Genomic DNA, 19,515 nt, shown 5'->3' with positions numbered 1-19,515 from the left:
AGAACAAATTCAGCATCAGGACGCTTCTTAAATGGGTATTAGCAGAATGTAGTTCATACGTTCTGTGCTGTATCCTGAAATCCCAGCTCTGTGTCCTCTTAGGTACTCCGACCACCACTTAGGATGAAAGCTTCCCTTGAAGCAAAGCTGCCAATATTCCAAAAGCAGGATTACATTTCCGTTAGGATAGGCATCAGGCAGCCAGAAATCCCTCAAACCAATAGATAGACCATTTAGGGATCAAGTCGAAGGGTACAGGTCCTGAGCCTTATCCCTGCCTATTCAAGGATAGAGATTATCTAAAATATTTTCCCCATTCTTAATGCTCATCATGCTAATTAACCACTGATTTCATCAAGAAAAAAAAATCATTCCTCACATTCATTTTGCTAGTTAGCAGAGGGGCTAATATGACTCAAATATAGGTAACAGAAGGGGTTCTAGTTGGCTGCTTCTGGGGTAAGGACTTCTTGGCTGAGGATGCTAGCTGACTAGCTCAGGATGCTGAGATACACTTTACATATAGTAAAGATAACAAATCTCAGAATTTTTTAACCCATGTAAGGACCACCTAGATCAAGATGAAGAACATTTCCAGCACCCTTGAAGTCCTTCTGGTACCGTTTTCCCCGTGAGAACAATGCCCTTCCTTCCCAAAGGTAATTACTATTCTGACCTCTGTCACCGTAAATTAGTTTTGCCTATTTGAATTCCGTATAATGGGATCATATTTAAGTTTTGTGACATTCATTCATGTTGTATAATTGCTCATTTTTTCCCATTGCTGTGCAGTATTTCATTGTATGAGATTTAGATATCCATTCTATACTTGGTAGACATTTGATTATTTCCAGTTTGGGGCTATTGTGAATAAAACAGCTAAAAACATTCTGGTGCATGTCTTTGGTGGATGGACTATGAGTTACTGATTAAGGTGATTGTCTGTAAAATCGGTTTATATTCATCAACACAGAACATAATGTTGGCCATGACACATGTTTTTTTAAGTATATTGAACAGATCATACAAAACTGTATCAAAGAAAGGGATACAGTCTGGTATGTTGGTATTTACCAAAGTATATGCTGGAACAAAAGGAAATCATTGCTTTTGTGTTCCTTGACTTTAATAAATACTCTAAGCCAGAGGGTGCGTTTCCTGAGAGCTGAGATTCTCATGTGAAAGTATTTTGTTTCCTCATGCCTTCTCTAGAATGGGTGGGAAAAGGACCTTTTCATTGATTCTGCAAATAGGCATCATTTTCTAATTTTAGATTGTCACTGTGAAAAAAAGTCATGAATTACTGAAAAACTCTGAGAATATCAACTACTTTTGGGGGTCCCCTGCATTGGAATGAATAGGGTTTTTAAATATTCATTTATGTTTTTCTTTCCATGTCATTTTGGGTATTGTGATGAAAAGAAAGCATTTGCTGCTGATTTAGAATCCCTGAATACTCTTATAAAAATTTAATTCCACCCATATTAACTAGGCTTTCAAGGCTTTTTTAGAGGGCCTGTTTTCCTCTAATAGGTTTCTAGAGGAAAAATCTGTCAGCCTAGGAAATTGATGGGTGGAAGTAGAATAGGGGAGCTGAACTCTGGCTACCATTGGGGGATGCTGCATCAATTTAAAATTTCAAAGGGTCTGTGTTTTATGAAAGTGAGGAATTCGGTTAGCACTCCCCTTGACAAGAGTGGAAAAAAATTCTAGTGCCCTGTAGCACACATGTACCTGGATGCTATCACCCCCTATTTATAGCACCTAACAATATTTCTTAGCAACCCTATGGTGTAAACCAACATTACAAATGTCCTGTTCCGGGAATCTTTTCCTACATGCACACCTGCACCCATACTGAGGGGACACCGGTACAAGCTTTGTGTGTAACACCAGAGCACCAGAAGCCACTGGATGTACGGTGGTCTATGAGGGAGTGGTTGAAGGATGGCGTCTGTGGGCAGTGGATGCTGTGTAGTTGTTGATGAGAGTGATGATGTGTGTTGTGACATGGAATGGTGTCCAGATACACGGCCAAGTGAAGGAAACAAGCTGGGGACGAGTGTATAGACTATATTACCTTTATGCAAGGAAGGTGAGGATCTGGAAATATGTAGGGAGGTTTGTTTATATTTGCATAGAGAAGCCCTGGAGAGATAACAAGAAACGAAGGTAGATGTGGATAGATAGCAGGCAGCGGTGAGCATAGGGACTGGCAGTAGGGTGGGAATGGCTCGTCCGCCTGTTTATATTGTGTTGACTTTTGGAATCACGCAGTAGACAACCAACCAACAAAAGTGATTCTGTCCAGGTGTGCCCCTTGACATTGAACTAGACCAAGAGCGGGTGGCAGAGAGCGAAGCCGGTTGAATGCATCACGAAAGGGTGAGGTCATCCACTCCATATCCATTCTCAGAAGCTCTCAAATTCAGACATTCAAAGCAGGTGCTTACTCAACCGGTCTGCCAATCTGATGTGCCAGGCACTGGCTTAGGTGCTGTCATTGGGGGCCTTAGGTCCAGCTTTCATGGAGCTACTTGAAGGGACAGACCACGAGGAAATGATGAGCAAGCAGGAGGCTTATTCTGCTGGGCCCCAGGGAAGGAGGTGAGAGCAGTCCTTGCTGAGGTCAAAAGGGAGGTTAACTGCTGAACTGTATTCCTCATGTCGAGCCGAGTTTGTGAGCAATAAATTGGGGGTAAATTCTCACTTTTATTCTTTTCACCACTGCGCTCAGAATGTCATTTTTTACCATAATCTCATTATCCCTTTAGTTAAGTTTCAAATAAAGAAATAAACACAGAATAGAGGTCACTGCACCCCAGTCTACTACTGTGTTGCACAGAAGACCAGAATTTAGGTGAATAAGTCAAAGTTGAGTTGACCATTACAGTTTTTTTCACAACAGTGGGGCTGTATTGGGGATTATATTATCTCTATGATTTGTGTGACTATAACCATAGGTTATTAAACAGACAAGATATTAGTCTGACAATCTGTTGCTCCACTCTGGAAGCAGTTAAATGTAAATTGTCCCTTTACTGTGACATATTAGCTATAGAAAATTCAAACACGTGCTCTTCTCCCTCCCACCCCCCCAACCCCCCCAACCCAGATACGAGGCTCACATTCCTCGTATCTTCAAGACAATTATTTTCTGAAAATACTATGGAGATGTTCTCATGGTAGATGGTGTAGACATTTGCAACATTTCTCCTCTGTTTATTTTTTTCTCATTCTGGTCTTTTACTGGCAGATTTCTCCTTCACCGTTTCTGAATCAGATGAAATATTAATATGGTTATTTTTAAAAGTTTCTACGATGACATGATTTTTTAAAAGGGAGAGATATTTTTTCCTCTGTTTCTTTCGATTCCATTAAGCTTCGGTGAAACTTGAGAAACAGATCAAAGGCCATAGGAGATTGTGACGGTCAGCATGCTTTTTCGCATCTCCACTTCTCCAGCCACTTAAGAATTGCTCAGATTTGACGGAATAAAAAACACAGACTGGCAGCCAGAGTTGGGAGTCTGGAATCTTCCTGGCAACCAAAGCCCAAAATACAGATCTCTCTGGAGCCAGCATATTCATAAACGATCGGAGGTTTGTGACTTAGTTAAGAAAGCACCAGAAGTCAGATTTAAGTTAAAAAAGAAAAAAAGCAGAGTAATGCAGATCCTTATTTTATAATCACAACAAAGTGCTTTCTATGGAATAGTAAGAACCGCTCAGGGTCCCAGGGATCCTCTGTCATCCTAGGGGATGCTCAGAAAGGTGATGGCCGTGGAAGCTGGCCAGCATGCTTACCTGTTGCTTGCTGCTTGAGAGACTTGGGCCTCACAGGAAGGTGTGACATCCCTGGGCCTGGCGGTGGGAGTCACCGGAGCTGCCCCCTGATGGGGTGACTGTTCACAATGTCCATCACTAGCACAGCAAGGCAGCCTTGCAGAGAGTGAGGTGCATTAAGCAGTTCCGCACATGCGTGGTGCCAGGCATTTGGGCACAGTGAGGGTGTATGTCTGGGGCTCACACTAGGTTGTGTTTTCTTTCCGAATGTCATTTCCAGAGAGGACAGTAGAACAACAGGGATGCAAAGGTGAGAAAGGACGATGGAGCGAGTTCTCTGATGCCTTTTGCTGTTTGGGGGGATGTTTGTAGAGTTAGCATATCCAAAAGGGGTACCTTGGCCTGTGAAATCTCTCATCATTTGGGGGTGTTCTTCTTTGTGGTCCCTTCATGCTTCTAGTAGTAGTGGACCAGCCACACTGAGTGGAGACTGCGTTGCTTCGCCACAGCAACTTTGGAGGAAGAAGTTTATTGCTCGTTACAGAAACCAAAGGATTGCTTTTCTTGGAAGCAACTCCCTGGTTTCTAAACCACACAGTAAACTGTTCTCCGGTGTCCACTTTGGCCGAATATTCTCAGCCATCGCTTCTTCTATCTTCTGCACACAGCATGATCCTTGGCTCCTTGGTGAGTCAGGGAAAGAGGATGAATGTATGTTTACAGTAGTTGTAATGTTCCTCCAAAGCCCAAATTCTGTTAATTTCATTAAAAATTTTTCATATTTTACCGAATTAACAATTTGTGTATCTGGCCTGTTAAGAGTTTTTTTAACTGCTGCTAAGCATTTGACCATATCTGTGGGAGCCTCAAAGCAGTCCAGCAGAATGGGTGTAAAATATAGTCATAAGGACAAAAAAAAAAATAACTGGCATTTGTACAGTGCATTGGAGTTCATGACATGCAATTTCTGTGTCGTGTGTGTTACTCAACAGGAGATGGATCAGAGGACAGAGCCAACAGGCTCAACAGGCCAATTTGAGTCAAGGAGCTTTTATTTCTAACCAGTGGTGGTAATGGGGTCCTTTCATGTTGGTGAGAACTCAGAGGGCAGCACTTAACAGCAGCAGGGACAAGGGAACATTCTGAGTGGGCTGGAGGGAAGGGGGGGTGCACGTTACGCCAGAGAAGGTGCATCTCTTGGCAAGGTTCTGTTGAGCAAACAATGGCTGAAATTGGTGTCAGTAACAACCTATTTCCTGCCTGATTGGGTTAGGAAAAGAAAATAAACTCTAAGAGGTTTTTTTTTTTTTTTTAAGATTTTCTTTATTTTTTTTTTTGAGAGAGATGAGAGTGAGTGAGCGTAAGTAGAGGGAGAGGGAGAGGCGGAGGGAGAGGGAGAGGGAGAAGCAGACATCCCCCCAGAGCGCAGAGCCTGGCATCTAGCACAGGGCTCGATCTCAGGACCCCAAGATCATAAGCTGAGCCAAAGTCAAATGCTTAATGACTAAGCCACCCAGACGCCCCTCTAAGAGGTTTTTAGCAAATTATTACATGTATATACACGTGTCACATGTTGGTGCTTATTAGTATTTATTAGTCGATTCACTCATATGTTTATATTCAGAAGTTGCCCTTTTTAAGTAAACAAAATTCTTAACCCGCTAGCGTATGTGTGTTTTTTTTAAAAAGATTTTATTTATTTATTCATGAGAGACAGACAGACAGACAGAGAGAGAGAGAGAGAGAGAGAGAGAGAGAGACAGGCAGAGGGACAAGCAGGCTCCATGCAGGGAGCCTGACGTGGGACTCGATTCCGGGACCCCAGGATCACGCCCTGGGCCAAAGCCAGGCGCTTAACCGCTGAGCCACCCACGTGTCCCCTGCTAGCGTATTGTGTCTCTATCAACCAGTTTTCTCATGTCTGATTTTGTTGCCAATGTTTTCACTACCAAGTTCCTTGTGCCCTTTTTTTTTTCTTTTCACTTAGAGCCAGTGACTTGAAAGATTTGATATTAATGTTGAGCTGGACTCTGAGAGCCTAGTTAAAATGTATCTCAAAACAATAATAAAAGTCACTGGCTGTTCCCTTTCTTCTTCCCATGATTATTGAACGAGTAAGTGAGGAATTAAGATGATTAATGTGCAAACACCGAGCACTGGCCTTGGCAGATGAGTGTTCAGTAAATTAGTATTTTGCCTCACCCTCAATAGTGCTTTTCTTTCTTTTTTTTCTCCTTTCCCCCTTCCCCCTCCCTCCCTCCCTTCCTCCCTCCCTCCCTTCCTCCCTCCTTTCCTTCCTCCCTCCTTTCCTTCCTGCCTTCCTGCCTTCCTGCCTTCCTGCCTTCCTGCCTTCCTGCCTTCCTGCCTTTCTTCCTTCCGTCCATCTCCATACCCAATGTGGGGCTTGAACTCACAACCCTGAGATCGAGAGTTGCATGCTTTACAACCTGAGCCAGCCAGGCGCCCCTCAATAGTGCTTTTCATCCTTCTTCTGAGTACTCTCAAGTGCAGAGAGTGGTAGACGCATGAGCTTAGGTATCTCTGGGTGTCTCACGGACTCCCATTGAGGACTACTGATGTTCTTGGAAGATGGGCCCTTGTAACCCAAGGGCTCTCTCTACCCCTTGGCACACATACTATAATTTGAGAAGTTTGGTGTTAGCAGCTAATGTTGGAAAGACAGAAGGGAGTGGTCAGTGTATTCACCACAAATATGTTTTGTCATGTTTGATATCCTTTGAAATTTGGTCATATTTGTGTGGTTTATAAGGCCATTCTCTTGGGACATGCTGGGTGGCTCAGCGGTTGAGCAACTGCCTTCAGCTTAGGGCGTGATCCTAGGGTCCTGGGATTGAGTCCTACATCGGGCTCCCTGCATGGAGCCTGCTTCTCCTTCTGCCTGTGTCTCTGCCTCTCTCTCTCTCTCTCTCTGTTTCTCATGAATAAATAAAATCTTTAGAAAAAAAAAAAAAGCCATTCTCTTAGGTAGATTAGAACAGCCCACCTGTTCCCCAGTCATTCTGGACATCGGGCAGGGAACCATTTTTCCTCAAATTTGCATTTGCTCGTACAGCTAAAATGTGGAAATCTGCTGAGAATACATTTGTACTTAGTGTCCTGTGGATTTTAGTTACATGCAGAGTTTTAATGGTGGGTTTCTTATTGGAGGGTAAGATAATAGGACAATATTTTTTTACTAACTCAGATACATGAAAATAAGAAAGAAATCCTTCTGATCATTTGGGCATTTCTGTAGCAGCTGCTAATTACAGATGATCCTCAATTGCCCATGAATTCAGGGATTCTTATAGATAATATGCATTCTTTGATAATCAAAAAATTTCACTTTGGTTGTTAGTTCTTATTTCCTTCTTTTTTTTTAAAGTTATTATTTATTTGAGAGAGAGAAAGTGAGTGAGAAAGCATGAGCAGGGGGAAGGGCAGAGGGAGATGTGGGGCTCCAGTCCCAGGACCATGACCTGAGCCAAAGGCAGATGCTTAACCAACTGAGCCACCCAGGCGCCCCTGTTAGTTCTTGTTTCTTGTTTTTTTCTTTTCTTTTCTTTCTTTTCTTTTCTTTTCTTTTCTTTTCTTTTCTTTTCTTTTCTTTTCTTTTCTTTTTTTTTTTTTTTTAAGATTTTATTTATTTATCCATGAGAGACACGGAGAGAGAGAGGCAGAGACCCAGGCAGAGGGAGAAACAGGCTCCATGCAGGGAGCCCGATGTGGGGCTCGATCCCAGATCTCCAGGATCACGCCCTGGGCCGAAGGCAGGCGCTCAACCTCTGAGCCACCCAGGCGTTCCTAGTTCTTGTTTCTTTGGAACCAGTCTTATTTTGAAACCAACTTTTGACAGAAGACGCAACATTGTGAGCAATCACCACTTGTTCTATCTAGGTGTCTCATTTAATCATTGCTTTAATCCTGCAATGTGGGTGTTACTCCCCCCAGTGATGGATGAAGAGACAGAGGTTCAGGGAAGCTAATGCAGGACCACCCACTGAGTCATGGAGCTGGGCCCTAACCTCACCTCTCTGACTCAAGACTCATTATCTCTCTCTCAAACTACTGCCTCTCCACTGGTAGAAATATGGTAAAATGTCCTGTAAGATTGGAGGAGGCCCAAAAAGGGCTAACATAATCATGAATCATCAATTCCTGAGTAACCAAGAATTGACGAACATTTGAGAGAGTTAGCTTGGGTTTCTTCATACCAAAGTATTGACAAGCATTATAAGGAGCAAATGAGATAATGGATTAGAAATGCACTGGTCAGTACAACCAGCCCTACACATACTAAGGCGGATTGTCAGTCCCTTAAACCTCTGCCCTTTGAGAAGAATCGGTGCCTGGGACGGTGCCTTCAGCCCCTCTGAGTTACAGGTTGGTCACTGTGATAGCTCAGCACGGCTGTTTACACTAGTTGAGACCTACATCTGGTCTAGACAAATGAGAGCTGCCAAACAAAGCAACGTGTTGAACGAGGATTGTCATGGCCAGGAGCCCATTTTCTTGTTTAAGATCTCTGGAACTTTCCTGCTAAAAGGCAGACAAGGTTTGGATAACTCATTTGAAAGCAAACCAAGTACTGTGTTCTCCCTCAGCCACTTGAGAAACTTGCTCAAAAATATATGCGGAGCAGAAGGAATGGAAAGACGCTGCCATGTTTAAGCGCGTAGCAAGCAGTGAGTCGGTGGTTGGGAACCCACCGTCATGGTGCCTTGACTGGTGGAACTCTTGTCACAGATGAATTGTTGCTTGAGCAATAGTCTTCACCCAGACAGTGCAGTTGCCTAGTGTGTACCTAAACCTCTCACCTCTGTTGAGAATGGCCAGTTACACAAGGGCTGCCTCAATGACTTTTCTCTCATCCCTGTTCATCTTCTAAGAACATCAGTTGAGACAGACGTTGTAGTGCCTGGTACAGTAACTGGCACGTTGAGGGATGACATACATACTTCTTGAATATGTGTACTGCAGAAGCATCTCCTGGAAGTCAGGCTCAGTTTGAGCATCCGTGAGTAGGGTGACCTCTTGATTGGTCTTTATTCACACGAAGCTTATAAAATACATTCTTTAGGTTTTTTTAAATTGAAATTTGATTGAGGTCAAATTTGATTGTAGATTTACATGAAGCTGTAAGGAATAATATAGAGAGATCCTGTGTACCTTTTATATAGTTTTCCCCAATGGGGGAAATTTTTCTGACAAAAACACAACACAGTATCAAAATTAGGATGTTGGCATCAAGACAGTCCACCCATGTCGCTCATATGATCTGCTGATTTTGTTCAAATGTATTTTTTTAAAGATTTATTTATTTTTAGAGAGAGAGAGAGAACAGAGGGAGGGGCATGGGGAGAGGGAGAGAAAGTTTTTTTTTTTTTTTTTTTTAGAGATTTTATTTATTTATTCATGAGAAGCAGAGACACAGGCAGAGGGAAAGCAGACTCAATGCAGGGAGCCCAACGTGGGACTTGATCCTTGGGACTCCAGGATCACGCCCTGGGTGAAAGGCAGGCACTAAACCGCTGAGCCACCCGGGGATCCCCAGGAGAGAGAGAATCTTAAGCAGACTCCGTGCTGAGTGTGGAGCCTGTCACAGGGCTTGATCCCACGATCCTGAGACAAAACCAAGAGTCGGAAGCTCAACCAACTGAGCCACCCAGACAACGCTGTTCAAATATTTTTTTAGTGTGCTTTTAAAATGGTGAAGTATGATTGGGGAGGGAAAAAAGCCAGACTGTAGGCTCCTGTGGCAAAGGTGGAACTAGAACTTTGTGAACGTATGTTGGGGCGAGGCTGGTTTCCAGTCCAGAGGAGAGCTGAGTGTGGGACGACTCAGGGGGTCCCCTGTCGGGGAGCAGAGGCTTCTCAGGGCAGTGAGCCTTGGGGCTGAGAGCAGTAGGCGTCTGTTTGGCAGCCCAGAGGAAAGGAGGGAGCCTTGTTCTGCATTTTCCAGGGCTGAGGCTGCCGCCAGTGGGTGCCCTTCCCACTAGTGACCTCCTTGCTCCAGCCACGCGGCGGGAACACATGCCATGGTTTGGGCTTACAGGGGCCCGAAGTCTGGTCTACACCCAAATCCCAGACCACACCCGCCCCCTTCTGAACCAGAATTTCCAGAAGCCTTGAGAATTAGCCCCAGTCTCTGTCATTCTTTCCTTTCCTGTGGTTGTTTTTCTCATTGGATTCAGGCGAACAAATAATGAGGTATTAGAGGGCTGATGGTGCCTCTTTTTATTCATTATTGAGCAGTCTCTTAACCAAATCTCATCTGCCCTGTGCAGCCCGCACAGCATTGTGCTGGAAAGGTGGGTCATTAATGCTGATGGAAATGAAGTCAGCTTCTCCCTAGGGAGACATTTCCAGGGAACGAGGACCTGCAACTCCCCTGATGCGGAGGAGGTGGGGTGAGCAGAGGGTAATGGTGCAGAGGGCAGGAGCCCATTATGTTTCTGGGACCCTTGAAGCCCAGGGTCCCACAGAGCTGAAGGAGCTTCTCTGAAGTGGGAACGTGGCCTTGTTTCTATTTAGGGAGAGAAAAACCACCCAGTATTTTTTACGCTCCCGAATTGAATCCAGCCTTCTAGGTTAGAAGATAGAGGTCCCCCCTACCATCTTCTTTTCTGACTTAAAAGTGTCTGGGTTTCAGCCTGTGTGAGTAGCTAACTCACAGTTAACTCTTGCGTCTGAGCCAGGCCTTCCCTTAGGGGTGGGCAGGCTGCTTGCTGGCTTTACCATCACTGCTTTTCCTGGGGCAGAGCCAAGGAAGGCAACATTTGCATAATATTCCCTTATTTGGCTGGCCACCTTCTGCCATAGATCTAGAAAATAAAAGACACACCTTCCCCAGGAATTACTAGTTGTCCAACAAATAACTACATAACAACTGCTTACTATGTGGGAACCCTGAGAACTTTTTCCAGGAAAAGCTAATATAATAAAATACTTTGGCAAACGTGCTTATAGTATAATATTATTTAATAAGGTTTTAAGAATCCGGTTTTTAAATTTGCAGCTTCTGGAGGAAATCACGTTTTATTTTACTTGGAGAACAATTTAGTTGAAATGACCCTTGCAAGGGATTTGGAAAATGCACGTGTTCAGTTATTCTTCTAAGCCTTTTTATATAACCGGTTCTCACAGAACCTTGTTATTCCTGGCAGATTCCCCCCGCCCCTCTGTTCCCGCTTTTTTGGTTTACCAGGTTATTCTTCTTTTTAAGTATTGAACATTTTCTTCGGAGCATATTCTGATATTTCAGTAAATGGATGAATACCAGAAAGAAAGAATGGTAAATTTCTGCTTCATTGCTTTGGATGTTTCTTTGGATCCAAAGATATGTCTCAATGATTCCAAATGTTCACATCTCAGTAAGCAACCAGATAATGAGTTTCTTCGAATTATTGCAGAATGTCCATTATTATATAGATACAGCTAGCCTTGAGGGCTACATTTGCCTCCCGGATTTTATGACGACTTTCTGGAATGCTTTTGAAAACTTTAACTATATAGTACACATAGGCTCGCTTTGTAAATTAAAGAAAGAGTGCGTCTGCGCCCCCATCCCTTATATGATAACGACTTGGAGAAAAATATGAAAATTGGCTCTCATCCTCAGCCATAACCACTGTTAAATTACAAAAATGTATTTTTCCAGGCTTTTTCTATGCATAGTTAACACGATTACTTTCCTTGTTGTGTATTGTTTCTTTCATTTATCATTAAATGACATATCCTGGGCATTTTCTCACATTGTAAATCTTTTCCCCAAATGCTGTATATGCCGTTTGAATCCCAGGAAACCCAGGCCTAGCTTGAAGTGTGCACCATGGCCTGCTGCGCCCCCACTTCTGTATTGACCAGGGCCCCAGGGTGTGTGTAGGGGAGGAGGGGGTCCCCTTGCCTTCCTGAAGTCAGAGTGCCATAAGCATCCTCTCATTTCTCTCCATTCCTTCTCCTCTTTGTCCCCATGTGCATTTTCCTATGCGTATTTTTAGTTCCTTCTCACTCGCCAGTATTGATCAGAAGCTGGGGGCCGAGTGGTGGTCCTCTGGCCATGCTTCTCTGCCCACGGGCGTGCCCGCTGCAGGCTTGCTCCTCCTGGGAAGTGGGAGTTAGCCCCGGCCTGCATCCGAGTTGTTCACTGCACACGGGGGTGGCTGCCTTTATGATATTTGGTCATGTTTCCTTCTGAGCCCATGATCATTCATTCTCCTTGTTGACTTCTAACTGGAGACAGCCCCTCACTAAACATGGTGAACCCGTATTTTAGTGGCTGGTGTGGGGCTGGCTTTGCATATCAGGTGACCCTGTGAAATGTGGCCTGGCTCTTTGACTAGAGCTTAGCAACCCAAAGCCTGAGGATGCACAGGTCAGGAGCCAACCTCATTGCCAGGGTACAGACCAAGGGCCCCTTAACCTGTAAGTTCCTGAGAATCAGGAAAGACAGGGCTGGAGCACTCCTCCCCACAGCCTGGGCTCTCCACTCCTCTCTCCACCTGCCGGATGGGTGTCTGATTTTTTCCTTTATTGCTAGTGTAGAACGAGGACAGATACGTTGGAAAGGCATGGTTTGGAGCTTGACTGCAATTCCCCATTTAACATGAGAGGTCTCTGCCTTTCTTAGTCTCCCCTTTGTCAGGATGCAGCCACTCTGGACGTGTCACGCCCTTTACTGAGGCGTGAAGGCCTGTTGAGATACAGACAACATGCTGTCCGTGGGGTTCCCCACCGTTGCTCTCTTTAGGTCTAAGTCTGTCACGTGCATTGATGGTGCAGGCCCTGGCAGGAGCCGGGAACCTTGGGAGCCTGTACACAGCATCCGTGCTTGCTTGGTCTCCTCTCTTTCCTGTGATTAAAAACCTTGCTTCTCCTGCTCCTCTTTCCTAAGTGCACCCCTCTTCCTCCATGGAGGCCTCATGCAACTCTATTCCGGCTGCCCCACCTGTCTCCTTCCTTCCTCCCTTCATTCCTGGGCTTAGTCTCACACTTCTGTTGCACAGCATTCATTCATTCATTCACTCATTCATCTGTGATTGTGCCAGCCTGTTGCTTGAGTCTCAGTGCCTAACGATACGCAGCACAGTTCCTGCCTCCCCAGGAGCCTGCTGCTCATTACCTGGGGAGTCAGGTAAGCTGATGACTATGCAAGGTAGGGGTCACAGGGTCCAGCAGAAACACAAGAAAGTGGGCCTAAGTCTGTGCTGGAGTCAGGAAAGCCATCAGTGGTGAAGTGACACCCCTCAAAGGGTTTGTGAGGCCAATGTGGGGCAAAAGGAAGAGGACAGGCAGGCAGAAAGAATAACACATGTGGAGGTTGGAGGCATTGACAGTGTGGCACGTTCATGAAAATGAGCCATGCGGAAAGCCAGATTAGAAGTGACACTGGGAGAAAGGTTGTGGCCACATCACAAAGGCCCTTTTATATCGGAATGATAGCAACCCAGTTAACACTTCCATGGTCCTTATTATGGACAAGACACTGAGCATTTTATAGACATGGGTTCATGTATTCCTCATACCAACTCTAAGAGGTAGCAACTGTTGCTGTCTCCATTTTACAGATGAAAAAACTAAGACCAGAGAGACTGGGATGGACAGAAGGTTCTCCGGACAGCAGGGGTGGATCTGGGCTTCGGGCCAGGGAGTCTGCTGTGGGACTGCATGGCCCAGAGCTGGCTGTCCTCGTGGCCCAGCGGCCACATCTCACACTCCAGTTACTTCATCACATGGGCCTCGGGGAGTGATGGGAAGGGGTTAACTCGTGGGGAAACAGATCTGAAATTTGTTCAGATAGTTCTTTAGAGACAGATGGAGATTTGATCCAGGAAGGCTGCTTAGAAGTCCCTGCCGTTGTTGTGTGGGAATCTGGTGGAACGTCTTTTAGAATGGCTTTCTCAGAATTCTATATCCTGAAAAGGCAGCTCTGCAGCCTATTTTTAAACCAGTGCTAGTTTATAACGAAACATGCCCTATATGCTGATAGAATTTAATGTGTGAATTTAATAATCAATATGTTTATGTGATTTTAAATATTTTGCTGTACAATAAAAAGGAACAATTTTTTTTTTATTAGGCACTTTTCTTGAAGACCCTTTGGATCTTCCTTCCACTTCTCGGTCTGATGGGAGGCTGGCAGTTTCATTAACAGTACCCCTCGGGAAGCAGCTGGCTCCTCTGTGATGGTGTCCCTAACTGGTACCTCTTCCAGGAGGTTTTTTTTTTTTTTAAACAGTTATTTATATTGTAGTATGGGGCGCCTGGGTGGCTCAGTTGGTTAAGCATCCGACTCGTGGTCTTGGCTCAGGTTATGTTCTGGAGGTCATGAGATCAAGCCCCGCATCGGGCTCCACGCTTAGTGGGGAATCTGCTTGACATTTTCTCTCCCTCTCCCTTTTCTTCTACCTCTCCCTCTGATTGTGTGCTCTCTCTCTCTCTCTCTCTGTGTATCTCTCTCAAATAAATACATAAATAAATAAAATCTTAAAGGAAATTGTAGTAAAATATACATACCACACATGTTACCATTTTAACCATTTTTAAATGCACAGTTCAGTGGGATTAAATACATGTACCATGTTTGCAAATATCACCACCATCCATCCCTATTCTTTTTGTCATCCAGAACTGATGAATGAAGCAACAACTCCCATATTGCCTCACCCTCCAGCCCTTGGAACCCACATTCTACATTCTGTCTCAATGGATTTGACTCCCATAGGTACCTCAGGTAATTGACCTTTTGTGTCTGGCTTGTTTCACTTATAATAATATCCTTGAGGTTCATCCATGTTGTAGCAGGTGTCAGAGTTTCCTTCCTTTTTAAGGCTGAATAATACTCCACTGTATGGATAGGCCACATTTTGTTTAACCATTTAACCATCAATGGGTGCTTGGACTGCCTCCATGTTTTGGCTGTTGTGCTCAGTACTGCTGTGAACATAGGTCAGTATCTTCTGTTTAGGTCCCTGCTTTTAGTTCTTTTGGGTATTTCATGAGGTTTTGTTCCCTCCTAGGCCTCACCTTGGGAACTGTAACATAGCTGTGCTCATGGGGATAGACATTGCCTTCTCCCTACTTTTGCTACCATGTCAAATGAATCATACTTAATATAGTAGTAGAGGTAGATTTCAGGAATAGTATGTTTTAGAGTGGGTCCTCTTTCCCACTTTTATGGAACAGGAAGCCTAGTAGGCATTAAACAGGAAGCATTCCCTGACAAATCTCAAGTAGGAGGTGACTCTCTGAGCTGTAGAAGATCAAGGGAAGGTGAGGAGTGAGGGAGGGACATGGCTGAGGGGCAGTGCTGATTGGGGGCCCAGTCTAGGAAGTAGAATTTAGGGCATTCATGAGTTTGCATTTCATTGTAGGGCATGAGGAAGAGAGAAGAGTCTGGGGTGAACCCCATATTTCTAGTTTGGGTGGCTAAATGGTCCCCAGAACTAGGATGACTGGCAAAGGCAGGGGAGTCCTGGGAGATCATAGAGCATACATCTATTTTGGACTGCTACAAAATAGGGGAAGAAGTTTCATGGGCCTGCAGATGATGTGCAGGGTAAGGATCATTACAATGGGACCATATAGTGAAACTGGAAAAATATAGTGAAGTTACTATATAGTAAATTATTGTGAAATTATTATTAAATTATAGTAAATTAGTGTGAACTTATTTTTTTCCAGTTACATTGAAGATAATTGTTATAACCAAATGTGTAAGTTTAGGGCATAAGGTTTGATTTACATATATTGTGAAGTGATGACCACAGTAGGTTCAGCTAACATCCGTCTTCTCATATAGACATGATAAGAATTAAAAAACAAAACAAAACAGAGAAAAGGAAAAAATGTTTTTCTTGTGATGAGAACTCTTAGGATTTGCTCTCTGAACAATTTCTCCATATGCCGTTATCTGTGTTCACCATGGTCTCCAGGCTGTACATCCATCCCTAGGACTTAACTGGAAGTTTAACTTAACTTGTAACAGTTACTTAACTTGTAACTGGAAGTTTGTATCTTTTGACCACTTTCCTCCTGTTCCCCCTCCCCACCCTCTGCTTCTGATAGTCACGGGTCTAATCTTTTTTTTTTTTTTTTTTTTTTAAGATTCCACATAAAAGTGAGAACATACAGTACCTTATAAATGTCTCACTTATTTCAATTTGTGTAATGCCTTCAGGTTCTATCCATGTTATAGCAAATGATAGGACTTCCTGTTTTTTAGGGCTGAATATTTCATTGTGTACATATACATCACAACTTCTTATTCAAAGATGGTTACATTTCTTTACAGAAATTCTCTTGTCAGGTCAGGACTTTTTATTTTGGGTGTCTGTCATGAAGGTTAATATTTTCTTAATAAAGTCCTCGTTCCTAACAGACCTGGCTCTTCATTTCCTTTGCTCCACATCCTGTTACTTTAGAATCGGAAGGGACCACGCAGGAGGAGGATGGACTTAGGGGAAGGCTAATGGGTTCACTTTCAGGTGTCTTGATCTTGAGATGCTGGTGGACCATTTGGCAGAAGTATGTAGGTGGGTGGTTATGAAGATCTGGTGCTCAGGATTGACCAGAAGCTGACATAGCTATGGACACCATCCTAGAGCCCAGGGGGATGAGATTGCCCGAGTTCAGAAAGAAGGCAGAGAGGGGAAGACCATCCTCTTCTTTGTCTACTCCTGTTCCATTTTGAGGGACAGAGTGAACAATAGGCCAAGTGTCAGAGGTGGCCTCCAGCCTGGAGCCGTGTCCCATTCCTCTGTCTTCATGGGCACAGACTCCAGAGGGGAAGAGTAGGGTTTCAGGAGAAACGCTGGAGAGACTGGCTGAGGTGTGGCAGCCACATGGGTGGCAGGAGAGGAGCCTACAGAAGAGGCTGGGGTGGAGTGGGCCTGGGGTCTGACTGGTGATCCTAGGCACGTGGTGCATTGGAAGCCAGAGGGAGGAGGTTGAGGGAGGTGGGAGGGACCACATGCTTGACAAGTGTCCACTTGGCTGTTAGGAGGCCCTCATCATCTCTTCTAGAATTGTTTCAGGTCATGGTGGTTTACAATCCAAGATGGGATCCTTCCAACGTGCTCTCCCCTTAGGTCTTGAAGTCCAGAAGCTCTGTCAGTCAGCACATGATGCTTCTTATCACCGTTCCTTACCAAAAATACCCTTCAGCAATTTAGAACATGTTCTAAACACTTCCGTTACATGTTTTAAATACCACCATTTGAACTCAGACACATCTAGTCCTCTCTGGAGGCAATTCCTCAAAACTCATACTATCCTTATTTTAACAATACAGTGGGGTACACTTTTATTCTCTGAGACTCCCAACCTGCAAGATGCTCGAGGAGCTGGAGTTTGTAGGGTCACAGGTGGCATGAGATGGTGACCCCAAGGCCCCGGAGAACCTGGGATAATGCGCAGTATTATCTGCTGGTTTCCTCCAACTTCTCTTATCCCACTGTCCTTTAAACCACATCCCTGGGCATCAGATCTGTCATGGATTCACGCTCACTCTAGCTGTTTCTGAATCTGTTCCACTGACTGTTGGTAATAACAGGTGCAGTGTACGGAGTGCCGACTATATTTGGGGCACTGTTCCAAGCGCTTGATGTATATCATCTCATTTAATTCTTGCACTACAGCCTGATGGACTATAGTGTTGTTAACCCCTTTTACTGAATGAAAAAAACTATGATTCTGGAAAATAGAAGTAAGTTTCTTGAAGCCAGTGGTCCTCAAATTTGAGTGGCCGCTAGAATCTCCTGGAAGGTTTGTTAAAACACTGGCTGCTGGGACCCATCCCCAGCGCTTCGGATTCAGGAGCTCCGTCCGTGATGGAGCCAGAGAAGTTGCCTTTCTCACGAGTTCCCAGGTGCTGCGGCTGTGGGCCTTAAGGACCACACTTTGCTGGATGCAGGACTGGATGTAGGACGGGAATTCACACCAGGGCCGGGCTGACTGCAGGTGTGCTCTCCACTTTATGGGAAGTGCACTCTGGGAACCTGCAAGGAGGGAAGCCCTCTCACTGCCCGGGATGGACTAAGGGCATCCTAGAAGATTCAAGGGGAGGAGTTATTTCTCTTTCAGGGGAGCTGCTGCCCCGTGTAGGCAGGTGTCCTGAGGCAAAGGAACATTTGGCAGCAGGAGCTAAGGGAAGGCCTTGTCTCCCCAGGACTTAGAACAGTAGAAACATCAACTAAAAGTCGGTCTGCTTTAGTATCACCCTGTCCTGGCAATTCTAAGCGGTGCCTGCGATAAATACTCTTCTCCCCACTGCCTTGTATCCATTGCCTGGCAGCTAAAGGTAAAAACACCTGAACACCCTTCATTGTTGGGGCTCTGGGACCTGTCTTCCCATCCCTGTCTTCCACAGGACTGAGTCCTCAGGCCACATCTGATTGGTCAATCCTTCTTCCTTCACCTGGATTTTAAGGCCATGGTCAATCCTTCCTTTACCTCGATTTTAAGGCCAATAACCTACTTGAAAATACTCCAGGAAGACAGAAAAGACAGGCAGAGCCATGCCTTTGGTAGGCATGTTTCACAGCAGTGCCTCTGTAGCAGCCCTCCCCCCCATCAGACAGTGGTCTGACCCCCAGACAAAGGCGAACCCTTTGAATTCTCACAATGACCTTGTGAGGTGGGCTCTGTCCTCGTCCCTGTGTCACGGGCGAGGACACGGAGGTGCACAGAGGTTAGCGAAGGGACTTGCCAAGGTCAGACAGCTAGTGAGCGTGCACAGCCAGGATTCCCGCCAGGCAGCCCTGCGCCAGTGCCCCGTGGGCTTCACCACTGTGCCCTGGGGCTCCTTGGGCAGACAGTCGGTGCTTCATAAGTGCACAAGGGAGAGCCGCACGGGAGCAGGTGTGTTAGATGCCCATTGGGGTGGGATGCTGCGAGGACCACTCACTCTCTAAGGTGGTTGATTGCTCTGGGTCCACTCAGGCTGGTGGAAAATCCTTCCACGGGGCATCACGTCGTTCTCACGGGCTCTGCAGTGCTCACCTCCACTGTAATGAAATGTGTTTTCCCTGGAGGGGGTGGTTACGGGTATTTATAGAGCGTCTTATAGCTGAAGAGCTCCAGAAGCAACAATTACCTCTGTAATCCTCTTAGCATCTCTGAAGGGAGGGAAGTGAACTGGCACAGCCTGCCCCAGGCTCCAGAAAGCTCTGCATCGAGGTGGGAAGGGGAGGGGCCTTGAGGGGGAGGGAGTCATTTCTTGGAGTTCCCGGGGCAGAGCTGGGGAAAGCGGGGGCCTCCTGGAGGAGGGCTCAGGGCAGCTCACCTGCATCCCACTTCCTTCGTACTGCCTAATAGCTAAATGGAGAAATAACCTTCTTCCTGCTAAAGAAAGCTCACCAGCCCCTTTCACTATTCGCCTTCCGCTCAGGGAAAGAAAGTTTGAATAATAGAATTTTTTTTTTTCTTCTTCTCAGCAGTGAATTCTTGTGTCTTGGCAGCTACAGTGTTCAAGACAAGCTATTCAGAGGAATAGCCGAGAAAATGAAAGGGGATGAGGTTCTGGGAAACTTCTTTTCAGTGTGAGTGGGTTTTTTCCATATGCGCATATATATTACACACATATTTGCATCCTTGCCTGCTTGGAGCGGCAGCCTACTGGGCGTGCATGATAAACAGCCCGAGATTGTGACTGTCTTTTGTTATGGGAATGTAATCGAATTGAGTGGCAGCACCTGAGGATATACTGTGAGGCCATCAAGCTTATTTTGAT

The 19,515-nt window shown here is 45.1% G+C and overlaps 1 protein-coding gene and 1 non-coding gene across 3 annotated transcripts in view; both read left to right on the top strand.

The window, feature by feature from the left end:
- Positions 1-19,515, top strand: part of CAMK1D (calcium/calmodulin dependent protein kinase ID) — a 434,038-nt gene that overhangs the window by 77,517 nt on the left and 337,006 nt on the right. The window lies entirely within an intron of this gene.
- Positions 1,650-1,779, top strand: LOC144315032 (U6atac minor spliceosomal RNA). Its single transcript, XR_013380848.1, has one exon. It is a non-coding gene; the product is annotated as a U6atac minor spliceosomal RNA (small nuclear RNA).

Source organism: Canis aureus, chromosome 5 (genome assembly GCF_053574225.1).
Source record: "Canis aureus isolate CA01 chromosome 5, VMU_Caureus_v.1.0, whole genome shotgun sequence".
NCBI lineage: Eukaryota > Metazoa > Chordata > Mammalia > Carnivora > Canidae > Canis > Canis aureus.
This window is presented reverse-complemented; position numbering and strand designations above follow the sequence as displayed.